The 27,364-nt window shown below is 44.5% G+C and overlaps 1 protein-coding gene and 1 long non-coding RNA gene across 2 annotated transcripts in view; one reads left to right on the top strand and one right to left on the bottom strand.

Moving 5' to 3' along the window:
* The window catches only part of LOC146858386 (uncharacterized), a 176,253-nt gene extending 174,127 nt beyond the window's left edge, over window positions 1-2,126 (bottom strand). Inside the window, exon 1 of the long non-coding RNA XR_014980018.1 lies at window positions 2,069-2,126. This is a non-coding gene — a long non-coding RNA (uncharacterized LOC146858386). The remainder of the gene's footprint in view (window positions 1-2,068) is intronic.
* Window positions 1-27,364, top strand: part of PIGL (phosphatidylinositol glycan anchor biosynthesis class L) — a 383,453-nt gene that overhangs the window by 212,414 nt on the left and 143,675 nt on the right. The gene's annotated exons all lie outside the window — the stretch shown is intronic.

A 27,364-nucleotide genomic window follows, 5' to 3' on the forward strand; every position in this document is an offset into this window, starting at 1 on the left:
CATACAATGTGGGGTGACTCGTTCAGAAAAATTCTGAGAGTTCATTTGAGGAACGAATAGATCCACTGCTGAAATGTATTGGAGAAGCCTGAGTACTGATAGCCATTGTCCGCCTTCTAGATGCTCAAGCATCACTATTAAATTGTTCTTGTAAAATTCTCCTTGTTATTAAGGAGCTCCGATGATAATTCTTCAGGCGACTTGAATAAGTAGCTAAATAGAAATCAAGGATTATCATTTATACATTGAATGCTGTTAATTCCACTCAGGGTAGACCAAAGCCATGGCTGCTAGTGGCAGCCACTAATAGGTAAGCCTAACAAGCCATGGGCATAGTGAACCTTATGAATACATTCTCACTCTAAAAGTTCAGAAATATGCTTACAATATTGTTAAACATGATCTTATTCTATTTTCTACAAGGCTAATAAAATGAGAAGGAGGTATTGAGGGAGAAGAGGGCGGTTTACATTGAAACAATTGAGGATGAACTGGCAGATCGTTGTGTCATTAGTAGCAACTTTAATTGCAAATGTACAAACAATGGTTGAATGATTTGGAGCTAGCCTTTTCCTGACCTGAAATTTGAGATGCCAGAATGGGTGTTCCAGAAGAGCACATACATGTGTTGACAGCCACGCTTTAAAGGCAGTTTGAAATGGGTAGCTGATCTGTGCTATGCCTGGGCACTGCACTGGACTACACATTTGTCATTGTACAAAACTTGTAAAAAAAAAAAAAAACACCTGATTGCTTACATTATTATTTTGATTTTCTGTCGTTACAGAGATGCACCTACTTGTGTACTAGACAAGGTTATATACCTTTCATAGAAAATCAGCCTGGCATAAACAACACGTGCGAGTCTACGGAATGTTTTGATGTTTATTGCCATTGTTGAAGAAGAGGGGCCTCGTGACCCCATTCAACAATAGTAATGAATGTGTAATATGCGAGTGTGCTCGATTTGAGTAAAGTTCCAGAAACAAGTTTTTGCACCTCCGCTGGGAAGCGAGCGAATATTGACCGTGGTTTTTGTGGCTGACATGCTTATACTGCATGTTACCGCGGTTAGACCGTATGCACTGCGAGGGTATGCATTAAAGCAACCTGTAATTAAATCGGAATTACCTCTAGATCTTTATATATGATCAGCCTCTTAGGGAAAGCTGTTGGCACATGATCTCTGAAAAATGTGTGGAGATCCCAGTATCAGTACCTGGGGATGGCAATTGATGAGCAGTCAAGTCGGGAACCAACGATCCTTTAGAGTCCGATCGGCTCAGTAGGGGACCGGGGCACCCTAGATTCAGCAATGGTTGGGGAAGAAGTCCGTATGCTGTGGAAGGGAAAATTATGTTTTTTAATGGAAATCCACTCCATTTGAAGCGGTGAGACTCGAAATCTGTTTAAAATGCTCGATCCACTACTTTTCACACCAGTTTGCGAATTGTAATCTAGCTGCGGGTGGGCATTGGGGACACACAGCCACTTGTAAACACTGCACTACTAGAGTTCTGAACTCGTTTTCATGCAGCACTCTGTCCCCGGTGTAAGCCCATGGGAGGTGGAGCTCACGTTCTTCCCACGTTAACTTCCTGCGTAGGAGGATCCGCGCGGTGTACAGTACACACTGGACGTGTGCCACCCCCCTTCTTGTAAAGTTTACTCTGGTGGCGTGGAAGGACGCCCCTTACTGTCGTCAGTAGGCGCCCCCGCCCATTAAGTGGGTACGTGCTCGAGGTTCTGAAGAGTCAGGCAATGACGCTAATCTGTCAAAGCCTGCCCCCTCCAGGACCAGCATGTGACGTGGTGTAAACAGCGCTAATGGTCCGTGCCAATCATAGCAGCGGGGACTGTGTAGGACAAAGTTCGACCCTGCTCCTCCCCCATCCCCACCACAGGCCAGGAAACTCGATTCAAAGCAGCAGACAGCCGAGGGTTATTGGAGTTCATGCAGGCTGTTGCTATAGCAAAGCCTTTGCATAATGTTCACATTAGGCTGAATAGGCCGCACTCTGAACTAAACAAGAAAGGCTTTCCTTTTCTGTGTGTGTGTGTAACTCACCTCAGCTCTGCTCTAAATCACCCTGCGTTGAAGCGAGACTGCTGGAGAGGCGCGTTTTTAGGCAACTGTCCAAAGGTGACATAGAAATAGGACTACGTATTGGCACTGCTCTGACCAGTGCTAGCATTTAGATATAGATATACAGGGCACAAGTCCTAAAAAAAAGAAGTGGGGGACTAATCTAGTTCGGCAGTATGCAAGTGACATCACAGCGCGTGACATCACGGCACATGACATCATAGCGCATGACATTACATATGACATCACAGCAATTGACTTCATAGGAAGTGGCATCACAAGCCACAACTTTAATATGTACGTGTGATGTAAAGAGCTCTGACACACTGCTTTGGGATGAGTAGCTCTATATAATAAAAAAAGTGGTACCTAAATTATTTCAACGCCTCCTCAGGGGCAGTAAGCTCTATATAAATTACATTTATTTTGTGTAAATACTGGGAGAGACCAAACATCTGATATTCTTACAGTGCATGCATCTCTAGTAAACAGAGCCTGAACGAAGTGAAAAGTTGCCTCTCTTAAGTATGTGTGAAGTGCTAAACTTTGTTTTCCCTCTGCTGCATTTGATTCCAGGTGTGCGGCTCCTGACTGCTCCCAGCCAGGAGACTCGAACAACAATGCTTTTTATTTATGTTTTGGTTTTTTTTTTAAAACATAAATAAAAGGCATTGTCATTTACAATGCCAATAGCTCAAACTCGCGTAAATGCGAGACCTATTGCATGCTGTCAGTTATTAACAGACCGGCCTCATATCATATATTCGTCACTCGTTGAAGACACCCGTCCTCAAGCAAGCCTGGCACTTGCCCCTACTCTGCACTTCCAGTGAACTTAGAAGACAGGCAAACAACAGGGGATCACGACACTCCGAGCCATCTGATGGGCTCAGTCAGTCTAGGCGCTTGAAGGAGGGTGGGAATGACCATCAGAGAAAGGCAAATCTCTCTTAGTTCTAACAAACGTGACTGTTTATCTAACCACTCGCCTCACACATTTTCAGTAATTGTGAAATGGTGCCTACAAAGACGCGCACACATGTGTATAGGATACACTGGTACACGCAGCAACCCCTAAAACGTATTATTGTCTCACCCCCAAATAAAATATACCACGCTCCCTTTATTTAGTCTAGGTGAGAGTGGGGTGTAGAGGCTGTAAGCCTTGCCCAGCGACCCTGCACCAACAGGTAGCAAAAAATGGCCACTTACTGGTGAAACGTGGTCAGCAAAGCAGAGGAACACACACTATTAGATTGCGCGTCCAGGTGCTATAGATAGTGGAAGCCTTTCCTCTGCAGCGCTTAACTCCGAGTATGGCTGCCCCAGGGTCATACGGTGCGGCAGGGCTGCTTACGTGCTCGGATCTCTTTGAGCTGAGAGGTGGCGGTGCATGTTTCAGTCACAACTACATTACAGCTTGTCGAAGAGTTTAAATCTAACTCACCGGGACAGTACCAGAGACGAGGAAAAATCTCACAAGCTAAAACTCTGCAAACGATGACAGTGCCCTCCCCCGCGCCCAAACAACCAAATGGTGGTTCAGTTTAATGAGGCACAGTCAGGAGGGTAAAGTGAGCATCGCCGCTTCCTGCTTTCGAGTCGCCGGGTTGTGAGAGTCCACGGGGCCGCAGAGGTTGAGGTCCACTCCAGGGCAGTGGGCACTCTTGCCTGCCTGGATCCTTCTAGGCGAGCACCGGCAATCTCTCAGCCGGAAGCACTCACGGTATGAATGCACCATCAAGACAAGGACTGCTGAGATTACACTGAGAGAGAGAGATAGAATGGAAAAGGGAGAGAGCGCGAGAGAAGGAAAAAGAAAGACACGGAGATGAAGACGGAGGAGAGAGCTGGAGAAAGAGAAATAAATAAATAGAGGTAGAGTGAAAGAAAGTGAGAGAGAGATGGCGCGAGAGCGCGGGAGAGAGATCACGTCAGGAGAAGAAGGCGGGAGAGAGCGCAGTAGACAGAGTGAGGTGAATACGGAAAGAAGGAAGACAGAAGAGTAGGGGTGAGAAACTGAACGGCAGTAAGGCAGGAGCGAGAGGCGTGTGAGGAGAGACAGAGAGCGAGGGGGAGAAAGAGCAACGTAAGAGAGGTGGCTGGTTTGTGTGGCAAGAGACAAATAAACTAGCGCTTGCCATTGCGGGAAGGCAGCCGCTGTTTATTTTTGCATCGCGCTTTCACTTTATGTGAAAGCGCAATGCAAAAATAAACACGCGGCGCCCTGTCTGCTTTTGTGATGGCCAATCTGGACTGGATCTCCCGGCTTCTTTATATAACACGCCTCCTTGAGATAAGAAATTGCTTCACGACAGCCGTGAAGCAGGAGATCCAGTCCGGAGGGGCACTGTCATTGGCACTTAGTGTTTCTTGGCACTATTCCTATGTAAAACTTGAAAATAACATATCTCTGGTTCCCCCTTATTGTATTTCAGACATTTTGGTGTCATTTTGTTTTACATTTTACTTTATTTTTCTAATTAGGTTTGGATTTGCATTGGTTTGCATTTTGACTTTATTACTGTTTTGGAATTGCATATACTTTACACATTGCTCCAAGTTAAACCTTTCTGCTCTATCCCATAGCTATCAGGGGTTTGAGCTCAGGTTATTGAGGGTTCACCCTGACAAGATTTGATTATTGCTCGAGGTGGGGAGTCACCCACAAGTAGTAATCTATTTTCTTACAGTGTAATCTTATAAAAATGTTTTAAGAGGCCACTACTTTTGTCTTTTTTATATAACGACTCTAACGTGGCAAGAAGTGGATTTTTTCACATAATGTGTGCCAAGTGAGGCCTCTTAAGTACTGCTGCTTGCTTGGTTACTCCAGGAACTTTGTAGAAGTTGAACTTTGGTATTTTGCTTCTTTTTATATATTTATGTAATATGGTGATCAATGTTGTACACATGTCTTTTTTTATTAGATGTTATTAATTGTATTTGAAAGCAAATGAGTGTGGAAGTAAAAAAAGAAACAGGTTCTTCCTGTATGAAAGATATGTTTAACCATCTGAGAATTGCGATTCATACAGACCACTCTCGCTAATTAATATAAATGCAAACATTCTGGACAAAATATTGGCCACTAGACTCCAGCCCCTAGTCACTAACATATTGCCATACCAGTCTGGCTTAATTCCCACCCGATTCACCACACAGAACCTTTGCACTTCTTTTGCGTTGTTTCACCAAATAGATCCCTTTATTCAGGCCATGGCGGTACTGTTAGACGCCGCTAAGTCGTTTGACTCTATGCAATGGCAGTATATGTTTGCAGTCCTGGAGTTATATCTGACCCATTGGTTATCTCTAGTGGCACAGACAGGGGTGCCCACTCTCCCCAATATTATTTGCGCTGGCCTTGGAGCAGTAATCTATTCTGTATATGACCAAGGCTAGTGCAACCTGCTTGCGATGTGGTGAGCACAACGTAAGTGGTTTTCTTTTTCTTTAATTTTATTTTCCCAATTCCATCGTCTGTCGACAGACGATGGAATAGGGAAAAATACAATTGAAAAAAAAGAAAACCACTCCCATTGCCCTCGCCGCATCGCAAGCAGGTTGCACTAGCATTGGTCATATACAGAATAGATAACTAACTCCATGTACCTGGACTTGAACATCAGCACTATGGAAAAATATGCCAAATGTAAAGGCTTTCTGTAGTGATGGGATTCCGACAGAGGTGTATAAAATGTTTGCCAAAGAGCTCCTCCATTTCTTGGTGGCATTATTTGATCAGTACGAAGTTGGGGCAGACATTCTAAAAGTGTTAAAAAAATCGATTATAGTCAGTTTTTTAAACAAGCATTTGCAATGCAGTCACTCGCATTTTTGAAAGTTAGAGCTATAAGCGATGTAAACGACAACGGTTTTTACTTTTCTTTTTTTGTTTGCGGTGGAGTTAATGTATGTTCTTTGCAGTGGAGTGAATGTATGTTCTTTGCAGTGGAATTATGTGGTTTGAATTGGATTTGATAGTCGAATTGTGTAGGTTTGAATTGTGTGGTTTACAGTATATTTGTGTAGTGGAATTATGTGGCATGGTTAATAGATAGGTGTGAGAGACATATTGAACAGATAGAAAGGAAGATTGAGAGGGATAGGTAGTTTGTGCATGAAGTGTTGAATGGACTTTAGACAGATTAGGGCACTCCATGCAAGGTTATAGAAAAGAAACTGAGTAAGCAAGTTCTAAAGTCTAGGCCTCTGAAGAAAACGTTATAGACGCATAAAGAGGGTCTTTTTATATAGGCATTAAAATGGCATGCTATAAGCATAAGATGCCCGTGTAACAAATCACTGGTAAGCCTACGTACTTTAGGCGATAGTATCATAAAGATATAGATACTCCAGGGGTTAACTTTGTGAAGAAATAATGTCCAACACGAGACACAGGCCAACAGCAACTTGTGCCTCTACTTCAGACCCTAGGGATTTTAATGTGAATAATCACATCCCGATTGCATTCAATCTAAATAAAACCCTAAGTGACAGAACGGTTTAGGAAGAGTGTTCAAATTTAGAGGACTTTCTTAAATACAAATCTACATCGTTAACAAATTGGCTCCTTTCCTTGCCCTCTGCATTGTAGAATCTCTTATAGTAGCTGTGTGAAGAGCTGTTGCATCTTAATACACTTTTCATTGTGAATGTATGTATGGATGCAGGTATTTAGAGGTGGCATTGCCAGACACATACTGCAATTTGAATAATGCACATAGGACTAGCAGTCCTCCCAGAAGGCATGTGACTTGGTGAACGTCACAAACACACACACCAAGACACCACAGCAGTTATTTATCTCACTGCTTCCATTGTTTCCTATTCCGGCCCTGCAAACATCTCTGACAGTTACACAACGAAACAAGTGCTTGAAATACGCCTAATTAATCACATTTGTAATACTGCTGATGAGCCCGCCCAAAAGAACCAGAAAAAAGGCTGGTGGTTGTCATATGCAGGAGATCAGGGAATGCTTTTAAAGAGAATGTGCCAAATGTTTCCAGCTTCCTCATGTCGTCATGAAAGCGCCAACGAAAGGACTGCCTGGATGATGCAACCGACTTGAAGCAGCCGCTATCATCAGAAATCAACACTGTGAACGTAATCCAGTTTCACTGTAACATTTCCTTAATGTTCCTTAAGTCACAAAACAGTAATAATTAAAGCATCTCAAAATAAAGCAACACAAACATAGAGTTTGGGGAAAGAGAAAGCATGTTGTTAGTCAAACAGGCGCAGCACAGCAATTGACACAACAAAACAAGATCACTTAGCAGAAGTGCTCATTCTACATATGAACAAAAAGTGCCTTCTCGTCTAGCTTGCCTCTCTTTGTGCCTGTTGACTGACTGTTCTGGGCAGCTGAGCTACGAAGCGAACGACCAAAGAGTTGGCAAACTCAAAGGGAAAAACCCTTTTGTGTAAGGATAGGCGTAATAGGCCAATACTCCAGGGGAGGAGCAAGACACAAGAAAGTTGGACATAGAAGGCAAATACACCTTTGAGAAGTAAACTTGTGCGAGTGACGCTTTCCCTAACCAATCAGCAGGGAGGGCTGGAATGAAAACCCACATAGTGAACACAGCATGTCTTCCAGACAGCGCATGCACTACCTAGGCTCATAATAAAAAGGGCAAAACAGCAACCAACATGAACTCTTCTAGACCTATTAGTCTTTTAAATACTGATTATAAGCTATTTATGAAAATTTGGGCAACACGATTTATTCCGTTAGCTCAAAGTGTGATTCCTAAAGATCAAGGTGACTTTTACTAAAGCGCCAGATCTCTGCTAATACAACTTTTCTAACTCAAGCCATTGACTATTTCTCAAAGAATCAGGTGATGGCTGCCATCTTACTGATGGACGCGGAAAAGGCCTTTGATTTGGTCAATTAGGAAGCATTGGTTTTTATTCCGGGGGAATGTAGTTTTCCTTACCAATTTCTTAATATGCTGCAACATCTATTCCAAGATGCTGAAGCCAGAGTGATAATCAAATCCAGGGAAGCAGGCGGGGTAAAAATTCATTTGGGTTACCCTGTCTGGGGTCCCTAATGTCCCCCATACTTTTCGCTTTATTCATTGAGCCACTTGCAGCGAAAATTCGGGAAGATCAATTGATTGTCACCCCTCTACAAGGGATGTCAAAAATTAAATTATTTGCAGACAATTTCATTTTGTACTTAAATACTGAAGTCAAACATCCAAAGGACCCTGAATAGAATTGAAGAATATACTTTGGTGGGGGATACAAAGTTAATCAAGCCTAGACAGAGATTTACTTTTTAATTCTTCCCTTGCGGACGTCCCGGCTGGGTTGCGATATTCGTATTTCATCTTGGCAATTTAAGCTGAACCCTATTTATAAACCTCAATGGTGAAAGTATTTGGTTGAGTTATATCTGTAATTGTTGGTAGAACGAATCATTTAGATGTGTTAACTTTATATATTCTGTATTCTTAATGCATTATTTTGAAATAAAAATAATAGATTTCATCCTGAAAATTAAATGGTTCGGCGTTAAAGCTCCGCTTGTTACTTCTTCTCTGCGCCAGAAGTGTAGATGCTGCTGTGTGATACCTCATTTTGGCTGAATTCCGCCATTTAAGTATTTAGGTCATCATACATTGAACTATTGAACGATTACCATTGCACTGGGTGATAACATTTTCATTCAACCGCCTGTCAACAATTCCGTTTCTTCCGTGGCCTGCACTATGCTTTCATTATCCATCTGCCTGGCGAGTGATTGTTATTATGCAGACCTACTAAGTATTTGAGAATTCTGCATTAAAGAGGCTTTCGTGGACCTGTCCGTCTAGAGCTTTTTGATGCTACAACTGGCAACATGCGTTTCACGGAAGTAATTAACAAAGCATGCATGCGTTCCTTCGCAGCCCTGCAGAGAGAGATGTGTGCACTGAAGAGCCTTTTCCTACTTGCTGGCAAAATTATTGGACGTAATAAAGAGTGACACATTTTTTTTTTAATCTTAAGAAATAACGAACTTGAGGGTTGTCTCGGTATGACATGCTCTGAAAATTTCAATCCTATAATTGAGGGTGGCGGGTTCCAGGTGAGACTTCAGAGAGGGGGTTCTGTTTGAAATCGGAGTGAGGTTAAATGAGTTCAAGTCGAGTGATTTGTGTTGGGAAACATTGAGCCTCCCCATTGTGTGTGACCCCCACTCCATCACCACCACCTCGACTGCTCTCTCCTCCCCCCTCCAGGATGTGCCCGCGGGCCCATGAGCAGCTGTGATTTATACCAGAATCCATCAGGATCTTGGCAGCAGTCTCTGCTATCAGAGCAGGGCAGCGGGCATGACCCTTGAGGGGAGGGGGCAGGACCCCCCTGGGACCGTCCCCTATTCAAGAGGGAACAGGGTTAGGGAAGGGGGTGAGCGGGATGCAAAGCTTTGTCACCACTGCCTGACCTTGGGCCTCGCTTGGAAAACTGCTCAGTCACTCTTAGCCCTTTGCACGCTGCATTCTTCAGCTTGATTTGTGGGCAGCGGAGGCGAATGCTTCTGCGGGTTATGAAAGGGGCTTTAAAATGTGGAGTATTAAAAAGAGAGCTGTGCTTGATATATCGCCGCAATGCCGTTTTCAAGGCGCAGGATATTGTCTCAGATTTTGTCCAGTCCTCTGGTTATGAAAAGTCGAGAAAATAACTTCAACTCATGCTTAACCCACTCGTTTTCACACCAGAGGCGTTTACATTAATTCATTGACTCTAGAATAGACCGCCCTTAGCTGGATTTGAATGACACTCTACATGTAGTTTTTCATTTAGGTCGCAAAGGACGGAGAATATTAATACACGAGGATCAGATGAAATGAAAATAAATATGAAAGTAAGAAAAGTAAAGTACACGTTCATTAGTAGTAACAAAACACACCGAATTGGCTCACGGTTGAAAAGAATGTTAGCAACCCCATGTAACACAGAAAGTGATTTGCATAACTCTAAAAAACTTCTGTTCAGCAAATTAAAAAATCCATCTCTTCTCGTACTTCTGCCATTTGTGATGTTTGTAGAAAGTGATGAGTTTATTGTAATTTTATTTAGGAGTTTTCTTAAGCAGTGCTAACCACCCGACTTTGTGGCCTCTGAAGCGCTAAGGTTGGAACTAGTGGGTGAGCAGAAATAGGCAATGTATAGAAATAGGTTCCACCTAATCCATCTACCAAAATGTTGTCTAATAGTTCCACGAGAGACATAACACGTGAGGAAGTTGGTATCCCAGTTGAGAGGGGGGATCTGCCCTTAGGTGCCTGTGCAGTAGAGAGGATGTACTTCTAACAAACACTAATCCTAGTACAACATGTCTACCCTAATTCCATAGTGAAGAGGTGAGTCTTCCAGGATTTACTAAATTTGGTGTAGTCTTTTTCACAGGTGGGTGGGTAAAAAGTTCCTTAGGGAGGCGCCCCGGTGATGAAGAGAGCGGCCACCAGATCTTTGTATCGGAATCGATGGGGAGGCAGCAGACCTCGTTTAGTTGACCTGAGGTTTCGGATCAGTTGTTATGGAACAATTAGACTGGAGAGGTACTTAAGAGTTAAGCCATGTAGAGCTGTGTGAACAATACAGAGAGGTTTAAAGGAAGACATTTCTTTCACTGGGAACCAGTGAAGGGATCTGAGAGCAGGGATAATATGATCATAGCTTTTCAATCTCAGAACCATACAAGCATCCTCGTTTTGTACTAAAAGTAGCTTTGCAAGGAATGTGTGGGGGGAGGCCTTTGTAGAGGCTATTACCGTAATCCAGACGAGGTGCAAATATATTTTCTGGGAGAACTGTAATGACGGCAGAATCCCTTTTAGTTGTCACAGATGAAAAATGCTTATTTGCACACTTCATTTATATGTGAGGAGAATTGGAGATCGCTGATGATAATTACACCCAAATTTCGAGATTGGTTCACATGACGTGGAGGAGTCCCCAGATCCTTCGGACAAGAAAAGCAGAAGGGGAATGGGCTTACAGAACCAAGGAGCAATTTTGTTTTAATCAAACAGGCTCAGCCAGTTGTACTACATCCAGTGGTGGACGCTACAGAGGGAATGGTAAAGCTCTGAGAGGTTGCCAGGTTCATCATCAATCTTTACGTGCACCTGGGTATCATCCACATACATTTAGAATCCTATTTTTTGAAAAGCCAAGATGGATGTCAATGGCACCATGTAGATGTTAGATGGGAAACAAGTTGGAGCATTTATGTACATCACAGTGAATATTGGCTTTTTTTAAAGTTGTGAAGTTTAGAAGATGGCCAGTATACTATATGAAACTTCTTTAAAAATAGAGAAATGTCTATGGAAAAAGGGTATGGTGGTTCCCTTTGCACAATTACAAGAAACGTATCAAATGACGGACAAGGAACAGTACAGATACACTCAAATAAGGCATGCCCTTACTAAGAACATACCCCCCGGAACAGATCTTCCTGAGTCCTCCCCGCTCGAGGACCGTCTACTCACAGATGCGCTATCCAAAAAGGCAATCTCTATCACTTACCGAAAACTGGTAAACAATCAGAAAGATCCCACACAGCCATTAAAGGAGAGTTGGCAAGCGGAGGTGGGGGAAAGGGATGAACAGGAGTGGCAGGAGGCGCTGGCATTCCCCACGGGAGGTGGCAACCCCTTCCAGGTTAAAACTTGTGCAGCTAAAAATATTATATAGAACTTACTATACAAGATCGGTGCTGCATAAAATAGGGAGGGTTGACATGCCACTCTGCTTGAGGGGCTGCGGGCTTATTGGGTCCTTTTATCATACAATATGGGACTGCCCTCGCATCTCACACTACTGGAGAGCTGTTATGACAACGATCACTCAGGTATGTGGGTTTGAGGCCCCTCCCGATTCCCGAATGTGTCCACTTAATGTGTGGGAACCCACTGACCTTAATCATGCGGCGCAGAGCTGGGCTACACTCAGCGTCACCCTAGCTAAAAGGAACATTGCAAGACACTGGGGTGCCCGAGTTGCACCGACCCATTAGCAGTGGACTCGAGATCCAGACAGTGCCATGGTAGCAGAGAAAGCAGTCTTTATCAACAGGGGATGCCCTCAAAAGTGGGCACGTGTGTGGGGGAACTGGAATAACTGGAATGACTTTAGGGGAAACATATACTCCACCCACTCCTCATGACTCAGACATTGGCATAAGTGACTGATTCTTACAATATGGAGATGATATGACGGAAATGTTACATGTGGCTCGTAATACCGCGGTAATTATGTGGCAGCGGGGGTACGTATCTGCACCTACATGTCCTTTGATGTATAAGAATTTGCCATGTGTTCCAGCGTATAGCTTCTTAACAGTAAACGGTCATGTCTGTGTGCTGCTTTACTCGCTGTGTATTGAAATGTTAATAAAATATTTAATAAAAATAAAAAAAAAGAGAGAAATGTCATTAAGTAGCGGCGTTCAGAAGATGAGCTGATTGTAAAGTGCAATATATATAGTATACTATATGAAACTTATTACATATAAATATAGATGTAATTACCTTACGTATAGTAGTTGTCACTGTCAATTCACGTTTTCCCTGTACTCTTGGGAAAAGATGAGCCTTTTGGTATGAGCAGTGTAATTGCTGACATTGCTTCCATGGGTTATTGTGATCAACAAAAATCTGAAATTAAATTAAAAAAGGATATAAAGTGATCCCTCGTCAAGTGTGAAATGCTCAACTTTTAAGCAAATACAGATCTTTTTATATATAGTTCTGATCAGAACATCTGTGTCTTAGTTGACATAGGCGGGGTGGGTGTGTCTAGGCAAGAACAATTTGTGGTTGCATAAACAAGGAGGGTGTTGGGGCAGAGGTATGCAGTCAATGAAATATAGTTACTTGAAACGTAAATAATATTGTAATTTATTCAGTGTGTTCCTTCCAGTAGTGTGGCATCAAAGTGCTTTTACCTCGCTAGGCTTGCAGGGGCATTCAGTTGTGATGGGATAGCTGTTGGTTGGTATAACCTGTATGTAGAGCTGAGGATTTTGGTGAGTGGCAAAGCAGAGATGCTCCAGCCATGTCTCAGCAGGCTTGCTGATGCATGATATGTTATCAAATGAATGTGATGAAAATAATGTTGAGAAGAGCTTTAAGTAATACGGTCATAGGCAAGAGACAGGGTGTTGTTGTGGAATTTAGTTGATGACAGCCATGCAGGACCATCAAATTGTGCAAGTAAAGCTAAGTGTATGCATAGGTGCTGTGTTTGATGGCAAAGATATGAGCTGAATGTGCCTCAGTGTGTAGTGAGTGCAACTAAGAGGTCAGGGTGTATTGCTTCTTGCTTCATATGGAATTGAAAGTAATCCCTGCTTACTGCAAACTAGGATTCGATGCAATACACAGGTTTCAGTGTTGTTGTTGACTATGAGAATTTGTTTGGGAACAGGCGTGTCTTGTTGGCCCTACAAAAGGCAAGATGGTCATGAATATATTTGATTTGAGCACAAATAGAATTCTACAATTTATCTGTAGGTTCTGAGAAAATCAAGCCTCCAAGTTGAGATCTGTTATGGTCCGGTATTTCTTCGGAATGGTTAATCTTTCAGTGAGGACTATGTGTGGGCTGATACATCCACTGAATGAGCTGTATTTGATAATGGAATAAACTCTTTAACAGCCATACTGATCTGGTGTCCAGTAGTAAGGTCTGCATCCTAGATGATTCCTAAACCTTTCACTGAGATCAGATTGATCAGCTTGGTGGTAGGCCTAGATCTTGGAGTCTCATGAGTCCAAGATCCACACTTCAAAATGTCTTTTTAGCTGGTGTTGACTTTTAAGTGGTATTGGTCATTCGTTCATTGATGGCGATAAGACAGAATGCATCTGTTGGACAGTTGTTATCTGATTGCAATTCCATTTTGAGATCCACTTTTTCTTTTTAATGTTATTCTTGATGGTCAGGCTGAAGGTTTCAACCAGATAAGACCGGTCTTAGGCATATATTGAATAAAACTGTGGCAATGACAAGCCCTCTGTGAAATCGGAATTTAGAGGACAAAGTCGGGAGTAGGAAATCCAGTTAATTTGGAAATGATTTGAGTGGAAAAGGAAATCCAGTCCATCACCTTGCCTTGCACTCTAATATCATGGAGATTTAGGAGTAGTGTGGGCTAAGAAACCATGCCAAAAGTAGGCGAGTTGGAAGATTTAATGTCAGCATTTTTGTGAACTTTGCTAGCTTTGCAAAATCCGAAGCAGCCAGTTTAACAAAACAATAGACATAACCTACTGGTTAGGACTGCAAGCCACCCTTCGATGCCCGGCCATCGCTCACAAGAAGAAAAGTAGTATGTGGGCAGCAGCTGCATTCCTGTCAATTTGAAAGCATCCCAGATAGTGACAAGAGAAGACTGCCTCAGTAGGGGTAGAAACTGACTAAGGCTGTGGCCATAAGGTTGCATGGTTCTGTGTATTCACCGAGCTACATGAATGACATCCATTTTGATCAGTTTAGCCAGAAAACTCTGTTTTCAGTTGGTCTGTAGTGGAAGATCGCTGAATGAAAGTGTCAAGCAGTCATTGGTCACCAGGGTTTAGTGGGGCGCCAGTTGAACACGAAGGGAGCTTTGTGGGCCTGTGTTTGAATGCTTGAATGGAGGAGAGTGCTCTCACATGTAGATGGATGGTGTTCTATGGAAGTGGTGCAAAGAGTGAGAAGGCTTGAGTGTGGGTACTGCATGAGGAGGCAAATGTGTAGCCATGTGGTGATTGAGACCGCTTGTAGAGCAGAGTTCATGGTCTAGATGCTGATTTTGCCAAAGACATAGAGTAAGCCGGTCATAAATTGCCTTTAAATGGAGGGTCCAGTTTTGTGAAGACATCTATTATGCTTGGTGTCGATAGAGAGAGGTAGGGCTGCACCTGTAAAGTTCAAAGTGTCTTTAACTCTGTGCAAAGTGGACAGCTTTGTGTGGGGACGAAAGTATATTGAGGGAACTCAAATGAGGATATTGCAATGGTCTATTTGAGAAAGAACTAGGACGTTCATGAGGGTTTCACTTCATTTCAAGGAAAGGTGATGTAATATTTTTCAACTAGATGATGTGTAAATATGCAAGACAAGTGGAACAACAGGGAAAGCTGCAAGAGTGTTGGATGAGTGGAAGTAGGTGTCCTGTAAGTTGACCATGAGTGAGCAAAGCGCAAGCTGGTGTGGTACTTCCTGGTTTTCATTTAGAGTTGGGATGTAATGGTGAGATAGGAGAAGAATACCTGTGTAATGGATACAGATGGACCTTAGAAGTGACAAGGATGAGATGATTTTGTTAACAGAGGTGGTGTATGGAAATAAGAGGATTGGGCTGTGAACCTAGTATTTCAGGCATTTATATCGGTAGTATTAAGATATGTGGTGATTTGGTGGAGCACCAAGAAATGGTGAAGGAGCAGGTCAAAAGGATTTTCCAAGCTATCTATAGACAGTGGATGGGGCTTAGGAGTGTTGGGTCACCCACTGTATCTAAAGAGATTAAGGGATATTAAGAAAGAGGCTTGATGGTTATGATGTGCTGTGCAGTGTTGATTGATCTGGAGACGTGTCAGGACCTCATCATTCTTTCAACTCTTTCCTTCCATGACTACTTAAATAACCTTCTTCGTATGTCTCCAACTCAATTACCACTGCACAGTACATAATAACCCTCAGGATTCTTATATTAATATCTCTTAACTGACCCACCTTTGGTTCCACTGGCCCCCTTTGGTTCCACATCCTGGAAGAGGAAGTTTCAGAAAAAGGAACATACCTGAAAGGGACGGACGGCTGCCTCCCCTCTGTCCTCTTAATCTTCCGGTCCCAGTCTCGGCCAGCAGCAGCAGGAAGCACCTGGGCAGCAGGCGCTCCCAAGCCAATCACAATGTTGCAATGCGTTGTGATTAGTGGGAGCGCCAAGGTTCGGCGTTCAGACTGCTACAGGGAGGCTTGCATGTTCCTCACCAGGCTGTGTAATGCAGCCTGGTGCAACTCCCCTTCCTGGCCAAAATCATGGAACAACATGTTCTGCAAAACCTATCCAGGTTCATGGAGGACCACTACCTACTTGGAGATAGGCGGGCTGGCTTCAGAGCTCACCATAGTACCAAGTTGGTGATGCTGTCTATACTTGATGAAATCAGGATCACAGCAGACAACAAGAATCCATGTGTCCTAGTCCTCCTAGACCTGTCGGCAGCGTTCGACACGGTCAACCATTCCCAACTCCTGGAAAGAATAAAAGACATTGGTATTGGAGGGTCAATCCTCCAATGTATTACTTCATTCCTGACAGACCGCACCCACAAAATTCAGATGGGCGACTGGGTGTCAGAGAGGGGGTTCATTCCCTGTGGAGTCCCACAGGGGTCGGCACTATCCCCTCTCCTGTTTAACATATACCTCAGACCTTTGATAAAGGATCTTGCCTTGTTGGACTGTCCGGTATTCAACTATGCAGACGACACGCAAATCATTCTACAAATATATAACTGCCCACAGGCCCACTCCTGGGTGAAAGACGTACTGCGATTTGTGGTAAACCGGATGACGGCCAATTGACTCAAGATCAATCCGGACAAAACGGAGGTGCTGGCTGTCACCAATGATAGCAACCCTCGGAATTCCCACTTCTGGCCGCACAAGCTGGGTAATACTCCAGCACCAGCCCCGGTGGTAAAAAGTTTGGGAATCAAAATAGATGCCAAACTTTCATTGGCCAATCAAGTCTTCACCGTCTTCGGAACTTGTGTGAGCCTACTCAGGCAGTTGAGGAGACTCTCCCCCATCCTCTCCTTCTCAACCATGAGGACAGTCGTGGCCGCCCTGAACCTGGCCCGGCTTGACTATGGGAACTTGCTCTACATCGTACTACTGGACTCACTGGTGGGCAAACTCCAGGTGGTGATGAATGATGCCGCCAGTCTAATTTTCAAGCTACCTAGGTGCACTCGGGCATCACCCCTACTGCAACAACAGCACTGGCTGCCCATCAAGCAGAGGGCCAAATTCAAAGGCCTCTGCATTACACACAAGGCCTTATTTGGATAGGCACCCAACTACATCAAGGAATACCTAGAGAAATACGTCCCCTGCCGCTCACTAAGGTCCTCCACGGAGTACCTTCTAAAATGCCCACGATTCAACTACACCACTAAAGGCAGTCGAGCCTTCTCTGTCCTTATGCCGCAACTTTGGAACAGGCTGCCTGGCCAGCTTCGCTCCGAAAGCTTCCTCCTTCCATTCAGGAAGATACTTAAGACCCTATTATTTACAGAAGCCTGGGCATCACGCCGCCAACCGGGATACAACTCTCTCCTGGAACTTTTGTGGATCTTCTTGAAGCGGTTAGAGACCTGCAGGTATTAAGCGCTCTACAAGTCAAAATTAACAATAACTGCTTGGCCGACCCATTTCTCCACCGGCGCTGCCCAGCCCCACCCCGCGAGCCACTGACTTCCATGGGAAAAATACAATGATAATAACAATATGTTATTATCATTGTATTTTTTCTTTGGAGCAGTGAGGCGATGCTTGGGCAGAGAAGCCGCCACTACTCATCAGTTGGTTATAATACAGGCTTCAGGATCTATATGTAGCTGGTGAGTATCAGGTTATAATCTTAACAAGAAAACTCAGTGGATGACTGTACCGACTTCAGATATATGTGTATCCAGTTGTTCACAGATTACAAAACTTATAAGCAATATAGGTAGGTTAATTCACCCAGTGCAAAGATTTGCACGTAGCATATTGGTCATAGATTCCAATCATAGTGTGATAGATCAGTGAGTTAATGCTCCTACTGCATAGGTTTTATTGTAGTTTGTCACATTTTAATCGCAGTGAGATAACTATTTCCCAGCATTTGTGTGACTGAGTAACAATTGGAACTTGTCACATTTTGAAGATGTATTTAAATTGCAACAATCCATCAGTGTGCTAACCGTCCAAAAAAGGGCAAGAAGTTATGTTTACGGTGTATGCTTTAGAATCAAATATAACCATGGTTAATAGTCAGTTCAGTGTGTAGTTGCTTTTTAAAAAAATCCAATTTGATCCGCCCAACCTGTACCCCGAGATCACAGTGACTTTAGTATTAATGAGTGCAGCCCATGAGTTTCTGTTATACGCCGAATCCCACACACGTGCAGAATGCCTCTCACTTGCAGGTGGAATGTGCTCTTTTCTGAACATTCATGACTCATTGTTTGGCACCTTCCTGTACCGTCAGTGATATGTAGGTTGAGAAACATTTGGTGCGTTTCCAAGTTGTTTCTAAAAACCAGTTTATTCTGACATCTTAACCTAAAGACTGTAACCAGTCTCAGATCTGACTCATTCACTAGTTTCGTCCCACTATGTCTTTTCAGTGATAATTGGACAGATGGAAGCACATTTGTAAAATAGAGACCCCACTCTCTGCGTGGACCCGAGCCTGTGCTGGCTCAGTTTAGTGCTGAGGTTTAAGGTTCTGTAGATTAAAATAGGACAGCCTGGTGCGTTTCACATTTAGCTAATCCTAGAGGTGCAATTGGGGTTGGAGGGGTGGTCGCGGCAGTGAAGCGGTTGAAGTTTACCCGATATTGCGATCGTCCAGGTGTAATACTTTCTTTTTAGCCAGGGGAACCTCTAGGCCCAATATTTGTTACTGTTGCTTGACCTTACTGATCCATGTGTTGCTTACAGAAACATCTAATCGCAGATTCATCAGTGTAGAATACTCCCCAGGCATCAGAGTGGACCTGAAAAATCTTGAGCAGTACCTCTGAGTGCCTGTAGGTGTCGAGCATCTCCTCGTCAATCATATCTGCGTCGGAAGTGGTATGCATGGTGCCCATATAGGCGCCAACCCGGTGCGCTGACATCTTTCTGTGCCAACGACCTGGATCTGTAGAGCTACCGCTGTCTTTTTTTTTTTTTACCAGCTTTTCGACCTTTTGCCGATTATTTTTGGTGTGAGGAGCTGGGGGACGCTAGTGGTTTGGGCAGATCTCCAGTTTCTTTTCCAGTCCCCGCAAAGGGCAGGTGAAGTCCTCAACCTGCAGCTCCCCTTTGTCAAGGTCAAAACTAGGGGTGGGCGATAAACTCTGCTGTGCCGGCAGAGTCTGAAGAGTTTTACCCACTCCGCATTCTGATTGGAACGTGGAGTTCATGAGTTTTTTCTCATGTGCGCTTTGCCGACGTAAAGTTAGCGAGTGAGAATTTGCATCCCCTGGCACGATTTTTGGGCGATAGACCGCCTCCCAATGAGATTTCTTAAAGCGGGCGGTCGCAACAGGTCGTGACCGTTCACATTAAGAAAGCTGCCACTCGAGTATAGAATCTACTCCAGCAGCAGAAACAAGCAGCACCTTCTGGCATGCTGCGTAGTGTCGTTCACACTGATTGTACAGCGCGGAACAAGCGCTCTCTGCTAAAAATCAGCGCGAGCTGCATGACGTGCCGAATTACGTCTTAGCGGAACTCCGCAGAATTTCGTAGAGTCTTATTGTTACTCCGCAGAGTGAAATCCGCATGTTTCACCCACCCCTAGTCAAAACTAAAGTCTTGACTGAGGTGCTTTGTCTGGGGGTTAGCTCTGTGGAGCCCCCACTTCCCCTTAATGAGGCCCTCACTAATGTTCTCCTGGGGGCTAGGACCAAACCCTGCACGTGGACTGCAGTGCACAGGATGATTGCCCGCTGCCACTGATATGCCCCTGGAGACCCAGCCTTCCTTACAGCATCCCTCTCCTGAGAGCCTGGTAGTGCAGGTGTCGACCGTCAAGCTGAACACAATCTCATTCACTTTCACCCCACCAGAAAGGGAATCGAATAAGCCACCTTTGGGAAGAGGATTTTTTTTTTCTAGCAGCTTGGCATTGCGGTTAGTGAACACCGTATTCCTCTGCAGCCGATAAACTCACACCTTATGTGTCTCATGCTGCCCATGTTCTCAGATGAGAACTGGGCCATCTTGAAACAGGAATTCATAGATGGTCGGGACTCAGCATAGTTCACCATTCAGTGTGAACTGGACATCACCGACTTGCTAGGCAGGGCCATGGCCTCAATGGTAGCACTCCCCCACCACGCCTGGCTGAGATTGACTTGGTTTTCAGGGGATGTCCAATCTTACATTATAGACATGCCCTTTGATGTCTCCCGCCTATTCTTCAGTAAGGCTGGGTCGGGTCACTGTCAGATTATTAGGCCTCTCCTTCGGCTCCACGCTTCTCCTTTCACCCCTTCCTTGGCCCCAGCCGGGGCATCCAAGTGAGCCTGCAATTCCAACCTTACCCCAGAGGCCAGCAGGCTTCTTAGTCTTTTTGTGGCTGGGGATATGGATCCAGAAGGGGACGTGGAACCCACACCCAGCGTACTGTCCAAATAATCCTTCTGGCTGCCGCAGCCTCCAAACTTCACCAGTGGGCCCACCCATCCTGTTGGAGGCAGGAACAGGTACCACCTGCTTCAATGGCAGGCATAAACCTCCGACAAGTGGGTACTCCAAATCATGCAGCAGGTTTATGCCCTTAAATTCCCAGAAACCCCGCCACCATCTTCAGAAAAGCTGACGTAAGACCATCTCTTCTTGTTATGTCAGCACAGCAAGTGCGGGCCGTATTGGCCAAAGGAGCCAATCAGAGGGTGCCATAAAGAAGTAGGGCGTGGTTGTTATTCTCGCTACTTTCTGGTGCCGAAAAAGATGGGGGGCTCCATCCGATTCTAGATTTTCGCCCTCTCAATGCCTTCCTATGGAAAGAGAAATTCAAGATGTTTACTTCGGCTCAGGTCCTGTCTGCCTTGGATCTTGGACTTTGGATGGTAGCATTGGACCTCCAGCACATGTACTTCCACATTCCTATCCTGTAGGCCCACAAGCATTACTTCAATCAATCACGGGTTTATAAAGCGCTCTACTCACCGAGAGGGTCTCAAGGCTCTGTTCACAGTAGGCCAGGAGCATTTCCAGTTTGCTGTGCTCCCCTTTGACCTTACCAGTGCCCCTCGGGAGTTCATGAAAGTAATGGCAATGTTGCAGCATATCTGCAGTGGTCTGGGGTTCCAGTCTTCCCCTATCTCGAGGTAAGGGCACAATGTCAGCAGCGGCAGCCACTGCCTCAAATGAAGCACTGCACCACTCACAGGGCAATAAAGCCAAAATCTAAAGTGGGCTGACGCAGTGCTCCATGCTGAATGCTGTCATGCGCAGGAGAGGGATCTTTTTGACACTGTATGTATAATGTATCTACTTTACACCCACCCACCTCCAGACTACTGTGAGCCTTCTGCATTCGCTGAAGTTCACGATTGACATTCCGAAGTCACACCTGACTCCTCAGATGCTCTTTTTCATCTGAGTCATTCTGGGCTTTGTACAGTTCCTAGCTTGTCCTCAAAAGTGGAGAGTCCAGGACATTCGAGCTATGATCCCGATGTTTCAGCCTCAGTCTTGGGTCTCAGTGATATGCAGTCTGAGGTTGCTAGGTCTGATGACCTCATGTATCCTGCTGGTAAAACGTGCCAAATGGCACATGCAGACTCTGCTGAGGAACCTGAAGTCCCGTTGGGCACCACACCAAGGGTATCTGTGCAACTTGGTCCAGATCTTGGGGGAGACTGCAAAAGATCTGCAGTGGTGGTTGATGAACCATGATTGGATCAGCGGCAGACCTCTTTCCCTTCCTCACCTGGAGCTGACAATGGTGGCCGATGCATCACTTCTGGGTTGGGGCGACCACCTGTAAAGAGGTGGAGATCAGAAGACTCTTGCCTGCTGCAGAATCTCAGCTCCATATCAACCTTCTAGATCTGAGGGCTATCCTCTTGGTATTGAAAGCCTTCTTCCCATCCTTCATGGTACAGCTAGTTCAGGTGATCTGATAGAGACTTCTAGCTGTAGATTCCTTCCCTAAGAATCATCCCCAGGCATCAGACTGGATCCGGAAATGTTTCGTGAACAGTACCCCTGCACACTGATAAGTGGCATTGTTCAGCTCTGCATGGCATTCTTTGGCTTTGTCCACATCGGAGGTGACTTTTGCGGTGCCTATATAAGCGTCACCCAAGCTGACGTCAGTTTTCTTTCCACGCCAGTCAGCACAGATCGGAGAAGAGCTACCCCTAAGTAATTTTTAATTTTATTTTTTCAACATATTGTCAGTCTTTTTTGAGGTCTTACCTCCTAGTGTGGCAGTGATGTCCTCCAAGAAGGCTGGCTTCAAACCCTGCAGCACCTGTCACTGACAAATGTCAGTGACGGACGCACACCTTGTTTGCCTCTGGTGCCTCGACCTGGACCACAACTCGAAGGCCTGCCTCGACTGCCACACCATGCACCCGAAGGCCTTGAGGGAGCGATCCCTCAAATTTCTGGCGGCTCAGCATGTGATGCCACAACTATCGTGAGAGGCTTCTGGTCTCCGGTGGAATCCAGACTCCACATCCACCTGCTGGAGCTCGGGTAATTCGGCTGGCATTGAAAGTGTTTCTGCCCTCCATCAAGGGAAGGCTTGTGCAGGTGTTCACGGACAGCGCCATATCCATGTGGTACTGCAACAAACGGTGTGGAGTGGGGTCGTAGACCTGATGTCAGCAAGCCCTGCATCTCTGGACATGGCTGGAACATCAGGGCATATCGCTGATTGTTCAGCACCTGTCAGGCTCTTTTACGCCAGAGCGGGCGAACTCAGCCGAAGATGCCTAGCGGATCACGAATGCCGTCTCCATTCGGAGGTGGTGCACGGTCTCTCTCAGCTGCGGGGAGGGCCTGGGTTAGATCTGTTTGCCATTGCCAAAAACGCACAATGTCAGCACTTCTGCACATTGAAGATTCCAAGGCGGCTCTCGTTCAGAGAGGCTTTTCGTCTCAAGTGGAGCTTAGGCCTCCTGTAAGTCTTTCTATCCGTACTACTCCTTCTCAGAGTTCTCAAGAAGATCGGGAACAACTGAGCCCAAGTCATCCTTGTGGCTCCGGAATAGGAATGGAGAGTTTGGTATCCTGAGCTGTTGAGCATGGCCATCGGTCCTCCTATCAGGCAGCTCCTTCTGGTGGATCTTCTGTCGCAGCAGCAGGAGAGGGTACTCAACCCGAACCTGTAAACTCTTCGCGTTCTTGCATGGAGATTTAGCAGCGGCAGTTGACAGCTTTCTACCTGATTGAGGACGAAACGCATTGGCAGTTTCGAAATTTTAAAAGAAAACGAATAACGAATGAGCTGTAACAATCCAAGATCTCTTCAGACTTTTTTCTCTTGGGAAAACAATTGCTGAATGTAAATTTATTCCATTGTGAACATGGTCTAATAATGACTGATACATGTATTTAACATACAGGAGTGTGCGGGGCTATTTTATCTCTTTTTAAATCCCCTGTTGTCAACAGATTCTTTAAAGGACTTCAACACATTTCATCCTTCACTCTTTATTATGCCTCAGTGGGATCTAAATCTTGTCTTGACATTTCTCATGTCCTTACCATCAAGATAGCCTTTCTAGAGGCTATAACATATGCTGGGAGGGTCAGTGGCCTTAAGGACTTATCATCTAAGCCTTCCCATCTCACCATTTATCCTGATGAACTGGTGCTTCGCACATGAGCCTCCTTTCTTCTGAAAGTGATCACTCCATATCATCATCATCATCATCATCATTTAGTCTTTATTCGATTAAAAATCATAAAAGACACAGCATCAACAAATGTATAAGCCACATCAATAAATTACATAAAACAAATATTAAATACACCAAGACTAGTAAAATAACAGTAAAACAATACAAATAATATTCACTCATAAAACCCAATAATAGCTTTTAAATTTGCAGATATTTCCTTCTTATAACCCAACACGTGGACCAGAACTTTGCCGCAGCAACTACAATAACCTCCTTAGTGTCACACTTGAGGATACGCAGAGCTATTTGCGCAGAGCTTATGCCTAGCTGTTTACACAGGGGCTTGATCCACTTCATGCGGGGTGCTCTGTATGCTGGGCAAACAAATAACACATGAGAAATAGTCTCAGGGATCCCTGGGCAACAGTGGCAGGAAGTATCCGTATTTAAACCCTGTTTTTTACCCCAATTATTAGTAAAATATTTTAAGGGTAAGCATCCAACTCTGAATTGATGGTACAACTTCCTATCACCGGTTCCAATAATAATGTCCCAATAGGGTTCCAAAGAATAATCGACCTTATGGTCCATAAAGAGATCAGTTAATGAATCCCTGGTAATCTGGGCGTGAGACTTAAAATGGAACATCTCAACATACAGTCTCTTAAGCTCATTCTTCGATGGGAAGGGAGTCCCTTCTGGATCTAACCAAAGATGATCTAGGTGCATAGCCATAAGGACAGCTCTGATATTGTGGAGCCAGGGGATTTGGCGGGACTTATCCACCCCTATAAGATGTTTAAGAGCCAAAGTGTAAGGTGCTAACTCTGGGGTAGTCCACAAGTGTCTCCAATACGCCAATGGTCTAAACCCTGCTGTCTCTTCAAAAGACACACACCCTAAATCCTGCAGCAATGGTTTTAGGGGTGTAGATTGAGGTAAACCAATAAGAGATCGCAAAAACTTATTTTGGGCAAGTACCAGGGGTCGCAAGTTTTCAAAACCCCAGAGTTCTGCACCATAGAGTATTGACGCTCTAACCTTCCCATAATACAACTTCATTACTGGAGCTATGGGTTTAGTTAAAGAGGATCTGTGTTCTTTTAGAAGGACTCCTGCTAATTGATTTTGTTTGATTACCGAGAGATCCAACTGATGATTCCAATTAAGTCTCCGTCCCAGGGTCACCCCTAAGTATGCAAAATAATCAGTTTGTTCAATAGGGGCATTATTCATTCTAAGTGTAGTGCTGATTTTTTTCCTCTTATGATGGACCATAAATTCGTGTAGACCAATCAATCACTGTCCCTGCTTTTTATGCTCCTCCACATCCCACCAAAGAAGATGAGCGACTCCACCATCTGGACCCAAAAAGAGTGTTATTGTTCGATCATGAACTGCACACAAGAGTTCCGGGTGGACGACCAACTCTTTGTGGAGTATGTTGGAGCAAAGAAGGGACAAGCCGTGCAGAAGCAGACCATCTCCAGATGGATCGTACTGCGTATTAAAATCTGCTACGCAGTGGCTAAGAAGCAGTCCCCTGAGGATAAGCGTGCTCATTCCACTAGAACAAAAGCTGCAACCACTGCATTAGCACGTGGAGTTCCGTTTCTGGATATCTGCCAGGCAGTCATGTGGGCCTCATTGCACACATTTACTAAACATTGATGCCTGGACAGTCAGGTCCATAGAGATGGGTATTTTGCCCCTTCTGTCCTGCATTAATTCCTCGCCTGAAATTGGTCCACAGACCCACCTCCTGGGAGGTATTGCTTGGGTATTTATTCAAAGGCAAGGAATCTGCGGCTAAAGGTCTCTATCCGATGCTCAAGTTACTTACCTTCTGTAACGCCTTATCTGGTACGCACTATCTAGCTGCAGATTTCTTACCGATCCACCCATCCTCCCTGTTCTGCAGACTGATTTCTAAGGACAGGGCCATAGTATTCCACACGAGTGGTAAGTCTACTTTGTGGATTTGCGCTTCTGTTATGGAAAGTTGCGAAAAGTAACTGCCGTCTGTGCGCATGGATAGCACCTATATAGGCACAGCGGACGTCACTTCCAGTTTTGCAGACAACTGAACTTGTCAGACTGTGGCAAAACTGGTTTTAATGATTACCACAGTGCAAACCTTATTCCCTTAGGGTTTGTCAAATGGGGTAACAAAAACCAAAACCCTTGCCTATGCATGTGATGGTGACCGGAGCATAAGCTTTTTCACAAGGCAACTGTTGGGCATACAGTGATAAAATTACAAATGTACACTATTGCAGTTGGCAAAGCAATGACTAATCCTTTTCAGGACAGTCGGATTTCATATTATTACAGTGCAAATCCTCTACCTCAAGGGTTTGTCGGAGGGGCATCCAACACCAAAAACCTTGCTTTATACAGTAATCCGTGAGATTCCATGTTACAGAATATCTGCCTGCCAGCTATAGCAGTAAAATAACCATGCACCCTTAAATGTCCATATATGTTAACATTTTTGTTTCCCAATGTATAAGCAGGGCCACAGGAATTGTGCAGTTCTGTGGATACATCGTTATTCACATAATTATGAATTTGCTGCATTTGCCATTTAATCCATCATCTGCGGCATAATCTGAAGATTTTAACAAAAACGTTTTTAGCTCAATCAGATAAAACATTACTGAAAAAGTGGCGACACATGTTCTTACGCACTGTAAATTACTTCACAAATGACGATTGTTCATCTTTCTGTTGTTTATTACAATTTGTATTTGAAAAAAACTGGTACTAATGAGGTAAAACATTTGCCCAAACAGAGATACCATGTGTAAGAAAAACAAAATATTTAAGTACTAGCAGTCGCGGCCGATGCAGGTAAGGGTGGTGAGGCGGGGCGAGGGGGGGATGGAGAGTCGGCAGACGATGGAATAGGAAAAATAAATAAATACAACTGTTGTGTGTAGACTTCCCCTTCCCGCTGACCCGCCACGCGTACCTGCACCGGCCGCGACTAATACTGTCATACAATATGCTGCATTATGTGCCTTTTCTTGCTCCGTAATTTAGTCGACCCTGCCGCTTAATTTGGTCCTCTCCTGCTGGTTAATTCTAGCGGCCCTGTAATATGCGGCAGGCCTACTGCTTTTGTTGTAAAGTTTCATAGAAAACAGACCCGACCTCAATACTGGATCCTTAGCTTGTCACCATAACCAATTTAGACAGGCTATGTTGAACATAAGCTTCCGACATGGCAAAAAATGCAACACTGGCACAAGTAACTGTCTTTGTGTGTGTGTGAGAAGTCATGATTAGGCAGTTTTTACACAGCGGTTTGGCTCCATCCCCACACCTGAATAAAGAAGGAAAGCGAGATTGACTGGGCAGTGCCACCTAGTGGCCGGTCCATGTTCGACCATTGGCCAGTTTTCAGAAAGTAGTCGATTGTCGGGCGTCAGTATGTGCAAACGAGGATCAACAGAGAAAGTGATCAAGGGCCAAAAAAGACAGTTTTCGTAGACTGTATCTAAAACTCTTCGGCCGATTGTATCCCTCTTTCTTTGATATTTTTTGTAGGATACCCATGTAGTAGATAGTTTCTTTCCCCAGTTTAAGGTACATCAAACAAAGTGGCACGTAACTGGAAGGAGAATTTTAGCAGGCGTCCAAACTC

The sequence above is a fragment of the Triturus cristatus genome, chromosome 3_2 (assembly GCF_964204655.1).
Source record: "Triturus cristatus chromosome 3_2, aTriCri1.1, whole genome shotgun sequence".
In the NCBI taxonomy this organism is placed as follows: domain Eukaryota; kingdom Metazoa; phylum Chordata; class Amphibia; order Caudata; family Salamandridae; genus Triturus; species Triturus cristatus.